Source organism: Ascaphus truei, chromosome 6 (assembly GCF_040206685.1).
Source record: "Ascaphus truei isolate aAscTru1 chromosome 6, aAscTru1.hap1, whole genome shotgun sequence".
Lineage (NCBI taxonomy): Eukaryota > Metazoa > Chordata > Amphibia > Anura > Ascaphidae > Ascaphus > Ascaphus truei.
Window position 1 is genome coordinate 78,569,068 of NC_134488.1, and position 12,118 is coordinate 78,581,185.

The 12,118-nt window shown below is 38.4% G+C and overlaps 1 protein-coding gene across 4 annotated transcripts in view; it reads left to right on the forward strand.

Annotated features, from left to right (window-relative positions):
• The window catches only part of PRDM16 (PR/SET domain 16), a 621,677-nt gene that overhangs the window by 369,769 nt on the left and 239,790 nt on the right, over positions 1 to 12,118 (forward strand). The window lies entirely within an intron of this gene.

Below are 12,118 nucleotides of genomic sequence, written 5' to 3' on the forward strand. Positions count from 1 at the left end.
AGGGCGCTTGTTCAACAATACAACACGTAAAGCAGCCATGGTTCATCAACATCCTTGCAATATCCAGGCTGAAATTCATAACTTCTTTTATAGTGTGGCATGATTTGCGCCGGGTCCATGTAGACACACAATTAACAAGCCTTGCTAAATTAAAAACAGCTGTTAAATATACTCTAAATAGGATGCAAAAGCAACAAAGTAGCCATGCAATGGGTGCACGCTCTTTTTTAACTGATTTAAATAAACACACCACTTGTTAATGACCCCCTCACAATGTATATTATAATTTAATAAACCAATTGATTACTTATTTCTGCCGGGCACAAACCTGCCATTTGCGCGCACACAAACAACCCCACAATGCTAAACAATGCTAAGTCAGCAAAATATGCATGCTTTTTTTTTTTTATCTAATAGGCTATAGTATATAATGGTTTTACTGACAATTAAACATACCATCATATTTTTTTTTTTTAAATAAAATAATGCTAAAAAAAAGACAAAAGCAGAGACTATCTATAAGAGTCCTTTAATTTTCTGTGTTTCAGTGAAAAAATGTTTTAGAGGGATGGCTGCTTTCATTTTTGCAGCACGGTAACCTTACCGAAAAGAGTAATCTACATTAAGATACTGTATGTATTAAATTGATTTGGATTATCTTAAAAATACATTGTAGCTTGGAATCTACATTTATATTTTTGTATTAGCTTGTTATCAATGCACATTTCCTATCGCTTTCTAATACATGTATGTATACAGTATATAATTGTATTTAGATAGCAGCAACAGTGTACGCAGTGCTTACACCGTATAGATCTGAGGCAGTTAATTTTGACCCCCTCACCATTTCCTCAGGAGAAGGACAAAACCTCATATATATTTTGTTAATACATACAAATAGTGATATATCAAAACTTATTACTGCTTACATTTTTGTTTGTCATTTTGATTTTGACTATTTAATAATAAGTACTTGTCATACATTCCTGTATATTGATTAGATTACATCACATCATATTCCTGTTTCTTTTGAGAAAACTGCATAATGGATATGATTTCAATATTATATCATAAATATTTATCTGTGAAGAATGTGAAGGGGCAGTAATCACTACATATTTAGTCTAACTTGATTATTCCAGAGTGCAGTAATTTCACCTTTTACAATGCAAGCAACATTCAGAATGTTCCTTTTCTATGCTTTAGTGACTGTTAACGGCTTGCAATTCCCTTATGTATTTGGTCTCCAGCAGCAAAGAAATTAAAACATGTTTTGTCACTAACCCATTATCATTCTACAAATGTAAATGTCATGTACCTATAACAATCCTGTACATACTACAAATAATTACACTACTGCAACCAAAGTATGTCAATGTTCAAACTGCACTACAATGTATCTACCCTTGGTACAGTGATCAATAGACGATAGTCACAGATAATCACTCTGAGATGTTGATGCTTGTAGCGAATAGTAGTGACAAAGCTTCGTACTGGCTCACTTTAAAATCCTTTTTCTTAGGAGTACTTAGGACATGTTCGTAGATTCGAATATACAAACTTTGAATTTCATTTGGAAGTTTGAGACGAACGTTGGAAAGAAATGTCTAATTTGAGAGAAATTTGAGGCAAAACTTCAGCCTCATCCTCCTTTTTTTTTTTTTGTTTCAAAAAGTTCAACCAAATTCTTTTGGAAATATTCAGTTGTTCCCAGGAGTTTAAACAAATCCAAAACCAATGGAATTCCGCCAAAATTAAAGTCCATGTTTTTTGGAACGAAGACCAAAACATGATTGAAAGGGACCACACTTAGTACTTATTGCTGTTGACTTGTTGCTGACATGACGTGGTTTCTATGTACTGTATCATCATATTGGGTGGAAACACCTAAACTGCCAGACAGCTCTTGCTGATAAGCTAGACAATTAATAATGTTGATTTTAAAAGCCTAAGAATAGAAGACACAGCAAAGTCTTTAGTAATTCATATTTACTCAGCATTAGGAGTTCTTTGCTCATAGCCTTGTAGACTTCAGAACTCTCTTCCAATGGGAAAAAAAAGTATATGAGGCTATTGGATATATTTAAACAAGTGTCTCTCTCAAACATTTATGTACTTGTATTTTTTTAATGTGCACCTTGGAAATATAGCATGGAAAGTGTATTCCTCTTTAAACAAGTACATGCCAGGATTTTGACACCTTGACCTGCCTTTGAGGTGAGTAGTGCAAAAAGACTCAGCATGGAAATTCATTTCTCTTAGGATTTCAACACATATCCTAAGCCTTAACTTTAGCGTAGAAATCTAAACAGCACCTTGTTATTTTGTTTGCTTAGCTGCTGACACATTCCCTTTAACCTTAGAAGACTGTATTCATGACACCATGGCTGTAATCCTGTGTATTAAAACTCTATTGAATGATTCTTAACTGTCAACAAAAGGAAAATGTTGATTTCATTCTTGAATTTCAAAGCAAACGTTTAATAATAATCGTCAAAAAAAACTTCAGCAAATGTTTTTTCTTAGAAGGAGATCGAACTGAACTATAATTGAACTTGATGCATTTATCATCTAGGTTTCTGTATGCTTATCTGCATTAAATATTTAGCATAAAGACAGTTAAATACTGCCCAAGGATGAAAAGGTGCCACAGACTGATAGGCCCATGGCAGATTTTCCATTAGGCCCAATAGGCTGGGCGTAGGGTGGCAATATTTGGATGCAGCAAATTTCCCCCTTCCCCCTCCCCATATTCCCCCTCCCCCCTCCCCATATACAGAGGTCTCGCTTTCTTCCCCAATGATTGCATGGGGGCTCTGTAAAGTTCTTACCTTCTCCTTTGTGCCGCCCTCTTCCTTCTTCAGCGTCGCGGCGTCAAATGATGCTGCAACGTCGCATGGCGTCGCATTGCCATGGTGACGTGATGGTTCACGGAGATGCATTGCCATGGCAACATGATGCTGTGTGATATGTTGCTGTGGCAACGCAATACCTTATGACATCACAGTGTAATTTGCCGACGCAAAGCTGAAGGAGGAAAAAGGAGTGGAAACCATCATAAGAGAAGTGTTCTTGAGAAAGGAGCCGAAACGTCGAAATTCAATAAAATTTGATTATTCTATGAATATGGAGTGCCAACCTCTTCGCTCTATGATTGATTCTTAACTGTATCTCGGCGGTCGACACCTGAAGTTGACTCAACTTGACCTCATTCAGCATGTGCCCTGTTCTTTATACATATATATATATATATATATATATATATATATATATATATATAGTCATTGATAGAACCCTTTCTCAAGCCTATTTGTAATCTCTTGCTTTATTTTTGTGCTAAACCCAAAACTATTTGTTTTTAACCAAAACCAGAACACCAATGACAATGTCCATCCTTCATTTTCAATATTCCTCAGTGGGTTTGTAAACAGGAAAAGCTTGAAGTGGGGAGCGGTTTCCTTCTGTTACCTCCTCCTGTTTTCTGTGAGGTTATGGTGTGCCGAACACTTGCTGTTCCATACTATTGCAAGTGCCGTCCTTTTCCTTGCTTGGCCTTCTGAAGTGAACAGGACATACTGTAGGTGAAGAAAACACTTCATTGACAGATTCTACTTTTTGGGACTTTGAAATAACAAATGTGTTATGCTTTCTTTATTGAGGCCCATATTTACTATTCAGTGACATTACATCACACGCTTTCCTGAGTGAGAGGGCGCTGCTTGGTAATATGGTTGTAAATATCCAAAATCCATCCAAAAATATAAAACTGACTGTTGTTAAGCTTGAAATGTTAAATATTTAAAAAAAAAAACCTTTGAAGAGATTACACCTTTATAATCTTCATTATGTTCAGATAAAATATTTCGACATAAACCAAAAGTGCTTTTCCCTGTAATGCTATGTGATTATTTTTCTTGATTTGTATAATTCCCTGGAAAAGAATGTCCCAATTTTTAGCTGTTAATAAGAAGTTAATAAAATTGGGATTTTTGCACAGTGCTGCACTTCTGACATCTTAATCTTCATTAAAGGGACTTAAACTACCAAGAGACTGCTGCTGCAAGCTGGTGTAAGCCGGCACAGCCACAACTGAGAAACACAAGAAGAGTCTGATCAAATGAACTATTAAACAGCTCTTTGTAATCCATCAGAGAGAAACAATAGGTGCTGAAACCTTCTATTTAATATATATCAATCATGCTTACCTTGCGATTTCTAATTAATTATCCGCTATTTTGTTTTAGATGCAGAGGGACTTTGATGCAATTTTGGACAAAACTATCTCTCATAAGCCTTTTTGTCATATAAAGGAGCACAGCTTTCTGTCTCCCAATATATGGCATTTCTAAGGGGGTTATTCATTATTGTCCTGCAATAGTGCAGACACTTTAATGGGCATTTCTGTGCACTAGTGCCCTGATTGGCACAGGTACACAAAAAAAACCCCAATCAATGCTGTGCATCAGTTCCATGGAGAGAAAACCAGAAAGTATCTATCAATAAATTCCTTAAAACATTCAGAAACAGTGAAAAATGTATTTTGTATCTTTATTATGTATCTTAATATTTGCATGTTATGTACAAGGAACATGGTGTGTGTGTGTGTGTGTGTGTGTGTGTGTGTGTGTGTGTGTGTGTGTGTGTGTGTGTGTGTGTGTGTGTGTGTGTGTGTGTGTGTGTGTGTGTGTGTGTGTGTGTGTGTGTGTGTGTGTGTGTGTGTGTAAGTGAAAGAACAATAAGCGCTACAAAAAACGAATTCCAAAATGACAATATCACAAAAAAGTGCATATAATACACAATAAAAATATACAAATATACCGGGGGAGGTGCTACAAGTAAATTGCTTTCCGTATTCCAATGCTACCAATTAGGTCCTCAACCCCACAAAAACCGAGTGGATTTGGATGATGTAGATGACCTAAGCACAAAGAAAAAGAAAAGAGTGATGGGGAAAAAACATAGGGTAGTATGTCTGCAATACTGTAGGTCTTCAAAATAAGTGAGAAATGCAGGATAGGGAATTAAGGCTTTTCTCCAGTACCCCTGGAACTCGATCTTTCACATCAAACCAGGAACCAGGATATTTTATTCTCCAAGATGGTATAACCATGATGAAATAACCAAGCCTTTCTCCAAACACACTGGGACCAAATTGTAATGAATTCAGGAACCGGGAATATCCTTAAACCCAATCTGTTTGCAATTAGGAAAATAGATGATAACTTATTATACCAATGTAGGTCAGAGATACATAAGGAGCATAGGTAGTGTATTTCTATTTATTAAAAATATATATAAAGCCTGAATTGGAAATATCAGGACACATAAAAAATGCAAAGATTTGCATAAAAGTAGGAGATATTGTAGTGGATCAATTCAGCTATAAGTCCGGCAGAGTATATATCAAGGCCCAATAACAACAATATCAGAGTCCCTTTAGGAGCTATATTACCTCAGCTCATGTGCAGGGTAAGGGAAAGAGGATATCCCATGTGAGCGTGGTGCCTCCGTCAGAGAGTCTTTAGATTGTCCTCCTTCCTCCATCTACATTGACGCCCTTCTGGGTGGTGGAATTGGGGTCGTATGTCCCTGTACCTGATGATACACAACCGGCATCTCCCCAGCTTCTCCCCTCACACTCACCACTTCCGCGTCATGTGGGACGGCCAGCCCTGATGAAGACGGAAGTTTCTGTAAGAGAAGATCATCAGAGGATCATCAGCGTTTGAATCTGCGGTGTACTGGCTAGTGCAGTGCAAAGTTTCATGCTGAGAGAAAGCCCTGGGAGTCCTGTGGAAGTGAAGCGGTGCATAGTGGAGTCTGATCGCTGAACTACAATCAAGATCTCCCGACACGAAAGGTGGTCGTACCACGTGACGCGGAAGCGGTGCGTAGATGAGGAAAGCTCTTACCCCATGAAGGGATAGTCTCGAACCCTCTATCACTGTGACTGAAGGTCTCACCCCTAAGGGGCTGAACTTCAATCTATAATTTAGCTACTTCCTTCCTGAGGCTCAAGGAGGGAGGACCCAGTATCTACACCACCATTGGCTATTCACAGATCTGTGTCACCACCACTCCAGTCACTCAGGAAGTCAGCATGAGGCGGGGTAAACCCCCGTAGGATAGCCTGTCACTGTCTGTATCTTACTAGAACTTACGTGACAGGGAAGGTAGAGAGGGATTGGAACACACACTAAACAGACTGCTGGATAGGGTGCTACTATCAGAGGACCTAGAAGATACTGCACAAAAATAACAAAGGGACACAAAAAAATCAGAATCGGACATTCGGTCGTTGCGGCATGTTGACATCGGCGTTTGCCCACCAAGAGACCCTTTACCGCAGCCACTCTGCTGCTGGACACTCATCCTCCGGCTGTTTCACCAATAAGGTACATTAAAGGAATTTAGCGGTTAGGATAGAGGTTTTAGGGCAAGGGGTTAGGTTTTAAGGGCAAGGAATAAGGGTAAGACCTTAGGGTAAGGGGTTTTAGGGTAAGGGGTTATAGGATAAGGGGATAAGGTTTTAGGGCAGGGAATTAGGTTAACGGTTATAAGGGACTTGGGGTTTTAGGGTAAGGGGTTTTAGGTTATGGGTTAAGAATTTTAGGGTAGAGTTAGCATTAGGGGTTAAGATTAGGGGGTTTTAGGGTACGGTTAGGGGCTTAATTTAGCGATGAAAAGGGAGTCAGAGAGATGTCCCTGCGGTGAGTGGCGGCTATACGCCGGCAAAATGGTCATGACCAAATGTTTGAGACTGCATAAAAATGTGCAAAAAAAATTATTGTATTGGCCCAACATCACTGATATGTGACCTTGCTGGACTATCTGTCCACCATTTTCTTTACCCCGCGCTGTGTGAGTTTATTTTTCACTGTACTTAACCCAATCGTTTATGCCATGTACTTATGCTCTTATAATTATGTGTTTTGGCTTATTTTTCATGCTGGCGTGGTTTTTAGAAGTTTTTTATTTTATAATATTTTGTACCCCATGGGATGTAGGGGATGATGACATGTCCGTGACATCATGGCTAATTTGCATTATTTTTCGAATCCCTTTTTTTTCACGAGGAAGTGTTTTGTGCCTGTTTCTCATCTGGTGGGGGTTAGGGTTAAGGCTTCAGTGTGTGAACTTGTAGTTACTCTTGATAAAGGCTTTTGAGGGTAGCAAAAATACATTATTTAGCACATTTTTTATGTGCCTATCCATTATATATATATATATATATATATATATATATATATATATATATATATAGACCATACGATACCGGTTGCAACACGACATCAAGGGACAGCACGCAGGTAAGTAAATCATAAATTTTCTATATTTGATAGAAGACACAAAAATTGACGTTTCGGTCCCCCAGTGGGACCTTTCTCAAGGTGAGAAAGGTCCCACCGGGGGACCGAAACTTCAGTTTTTGTGTCTTCTATTAAATATAGAAAATTTATGATTTACTTACCTGCGTGCTGTCCCGTGATGTCGTTTTGCAACCGGTATCGTATGGTCTGTTATTGCTTTATGGGATAAGCACCAAAACTTATGTACTTGCATATGGTGTGCCGGCGGTGCATTGAATTCTATATATATATAGATATAGATATATATATATATATATATATATATATATATATATATATATATATATATAAAGAAGAACGCAAAACCCCATAGTGTAACAAGTACATTTGATTGGGGGGGGGGGGTGGACAAGGGTGGGGGAAAGGCGCACTCACAAGGTATATAATAATTATGAGCGATTTGTGAATATATCACTGCCAAAATTAAGGAAATCCTCCGAGCAGAAGATTCTGCACGGCTCTGCAAACAAACAGCTCACACTCCTAGATGTTAGAAGGTTAGGGGATCGTCTGCTGGTCAAGTCGACTCTTTCGCCCAGAACGGATTTAAGGTCAGGATCAGTCATAAGAATACCCCAGTGTTTTTGTAATCTGTTCCTCAAATGAGGCCATTGTTGATTGTACGTCCCAATGAATCTTATTTTCTTTGGAGGGACACTAACCTTACATTTTGGTTTAAGTAGAGAAATTATATTACATTTGAGGCTCCGTTTATATCCCGGATTAATTCTGGTTTGACAATAACCCCTCGACCTAAATCTTGATTTTATTTCTTGGGCTCTAAGTTTGAAAACCTCATCATTGGAACAGTTCCAATTTAGCCATATAAATTCACTAATTGAAATACCTTTAATTTGATAACTAGGATGGGAACTAGAAGCATGTAATATAGAATTAGTGGAGGTATTTTTTCTGAAAATATCAGTACCCATGTTGCCCTCCGCATCAATACTAATCCGTAGATCAAGAAAATCAACAGTACTGGCACTGTACTTAGATGTTAGCTTAATATTAAAGTCATTGTGGTTGAGAACATTGACAAACTCCACAAACCCCTCAGCACTCCCATGCCAGAGGATGTCGTCGATGTATCTCAACCACAGGAGGACACGACTAGTCATCTCCTGATTCTGTTCAGAAAACACTACCTCATGTTCCCACAAACCTAGAAAAAAGTTGGTGTATGAAGGTACACAGGTGGCCCCCATGGCGGTTCCTCTTTTTTGCAAAAAAAACCCCTTGTTTTTAAAAACAAAATAATTATGTGATAATATGAAGACCATCAGCTCCATTAATAGATTGATCAAATGTGGCATTAAGTTCATTATTGAAAGAAAATATTTGGAGGCTCTCAAACCATTTTGGTGGTGAATGGAAGTATACAGAGCCTCAACATCGCATGTGGCAAGAATGGTATGAGTATCTACCATGACAGAATCGAACCTGGCTAAAGCATCCATGTGTTATGGAGATAAGAGGGCAGTGTCTCTACAGCGGGGTGCAAGAATACATCAAGAAATTGACAAATGGGTTCACTCAAACACTCAATTCCTGCCACAATAGGTCTCCCGGGGGGATTTAAGAGGTTATTATGAACCTTGGGTAAGAGATAAAATGTTAGAATTATTGGAAATTTACAGATTAACACATCATGATTTTTATCAGTGATGGTCCCTTGTGAGCTTGCATCATAAAGAATATGATCCAACTCGGATTTAAATTTAATTGTAGATCCGACAGCTCAGAGTAACAGGTAAAGTCTCTGAGTTGTTTATAAACCTATTCTCATATAAGTCCTTTGGCCAAATGACAATATTGTCCCCCTTATCAGCAGGCTTAATTTCAACCATTGTTAATTTGTGTAGGTCCGAAATGGCTCTCCACTCTGATCTGGTCAGATTTTTGGTGCCTACAGAGTGTGGTAGTCTGATGATTTCTATTGTAATCGGATTAGCAAGCACGTCAATTGATGAGCATGTTTGGAGAGTTGGGCAGAATATCGACTTTGGTCTAATATGCCATACTATCCCAAATTCGTTGTTATTTCCTACAGGTCGTGCTGTGAAGGAGGAGGCCATATTCTGAATCAATTGCTGTTCCTGGGTATTCCAATCATCAGTGTCATCTGGCTGGACTCCTAAATCTTGAGATTTGATCATATGATTAGTTAGATGGAGCTTACGGCAAAACTGTAAAAGATTGAGGTCCATCACCCACTCAAACTTATCCAGATGATAGGTAGGTGAGAAGGATAATCCACGTTTTAGGGCACTCATGTGGTCCTGTGAAAAGATGATGTCAGATAGATTTATAATAGTCAATTCATCTTTTACTATTTCGCTTTTGGGTTGTTGTTCCCTTTGTAACCGTATTGCTCCCGGTCTCTTCACTTTCTTGGCTCCACATCTCATCCTCCGGCTCGAGTGATGTGCTGGTCGTCCCTGCCTAAAAAAGCAGCAATATTCGCTTTTCCCCCATGGCGTCTAGAATCATAATCAGAGGAGTCCGCGTCTCATGACGAGGCACCTTATGAGGTAGCAGATTAATTAGTCCATGGTGTTTTCACAGTCTTGCCGGTTCTTTTACCTCAATGCCATTTGTACATGGTATCAGTTTAAAAGTCTGAAAGCTCCCTTGCAAATGTATTCTTTTTGACAGTGATAATATCCTGCTTATATTTCTCCAGATCTTTCTCCATCTTACTCATTACTTCTAAATCCCCCGTTTCCAGGTATTTTTGTATTGCCTCAATTTGTGCTGATACATCAACTAACGTATTCTCATCATGTGCAATAAGAATGCTCATGAATTCAAAAGAACAAGTATTCAGGGCTGTCTCCTATCTTGTCTTGAATGTAGGATCAGGAAACTGAAACGCAAGGAATGTTTGCAGCCTAAGAGCACGTGGGATCAATTTATTCTGAATATATCTTTCTAACGCTGGTTTGTTCTACCATGTTCTTTTTTCTATGTGTTTATACATATAAATATATGACAAACAGAAAAGAAAAAAGCTGCGCCTCTGATAGAAGTGAACCAGTGTAGATATAATAGTTCTAATAAATCCCAATAATTATGTACTATTGTGGGAGTATCCCTAAATCACATATGCAATTACTATAAACACCTACAGATCATATTATGGGCACATACCAATTATAAAACAACATATGATTGAAAATAACATATAGGAAAAAAAGCAAACAGGAAAGAAAAACCAGTCCTCAAAATGTTCCAATAAATAAGATGTATGCTGGTATGCAGGGTCTCCGGCAGCTCTCAATGTGGACAAACCACGTCCACAGGGTATCTAGAAGGAAAGAAAGAGGAGAGAGCGCACGCCCATAGCGTAAAATTGTAAATTTAATGAGGGGAAGGGGGGGAGGGGGGGTAAAAAATGCACTTACAAAAGTACAATAAAATCAAGCATATGTGATAATAATCACCACCATCCGGTTCAAACTGCAAGCTCTTTGGGACAGTCCCAGGCTCCGTTGGTGAAGGATCAGCGTCCCCGCAGGTTTCCAGGGCTGGTGTGCTGTTAGAAGTCCAAGAAATCAGTTCCGTGTAGTGAAGCGTCATTACGTCAGACGCACTGGCATTGAAGTCAACACGAAGCGCTGCAGCGGACCTATCCATGCGCAGGTGCTAAAGAGATTTCACTACACGGAACTGATTTCTTGGACTTCTAACAGCACACCAGCCCTGGAAACCTGCGGGGACGCTGATCCTTCACCAACGGAGCCTGGGACTGTCCCAAAGAGCTTGCAGTTTGAACCGGATGGTGGTGATTATTATCACATATGCTTGATTTTATTGTACTTTTGTAAGTGCATTTTTTACCCCCCCTCCCCCCCTTCCCCTCATTAAATTTACAATTTTACGCTATGGGCGTGCGCTCTCTCCTCTTTCTTTCCTTCTACATATAAATATATATATATATTTATATAGCTTCTGAAATGTGAGATGCTACAAATCCTTTATTTTTAAAAATGGAGAGAAGTAATGTTTCAGTAAATCATGCAAAATTGAAAATATCATAATCCTTAAATAAGCACTACATATATTGTCCTCCGAATTTTACCTTAAAGTTGAAATACATCCAAGTTAGGTTGAAATCAGATTTCTCATTTCAAAATAATAGTCGGAAAGAAATAAGAGGCGATCTCTGTGATGTGATAATATAAAGGTACGTTTCAGTATAGTAAGCATAAATATGTCTCAAAGGGATTCTACCCTGTCTAAGAACACGTACAAATGGAATAATTGTCATTCTGTCCTGTTCGTTACACACCTGCTTTTCTATCAGTTAAATAGCACAATAAATTTTAAACCCAACAAATGTGCTGAACGTATGCTTTTCCTTTTGATGAATTTGCTTATGCACAAAATATAAATGGAAGATATAGCCTCTGTCAGGTTCTAAGTAGTTAGGGTAATTAAAAAGGAAAGCCTATTGGGTAAACACACTCTTAGATTGTGACCCTCTAATTAATAGACTACAGGGAGAAATTACAGCAGTGACAAGATAATTAACACATGCATTTAAAGGGAATTGCTAGACAAGGGTATTATACAGTAGGCCTAGGTTGGTAAGTCAAAGATTTCAATCACTGAAGACCATGGTATGAGCAAACAGTGCTGAGAGAAACAACTTATTTGATAAAAATGGATGAAAGAGAGATCAAATTAGGACAACAGGATCAGGATATCTTAAATTTACATATCAAAACATCCTTCTTTACAGT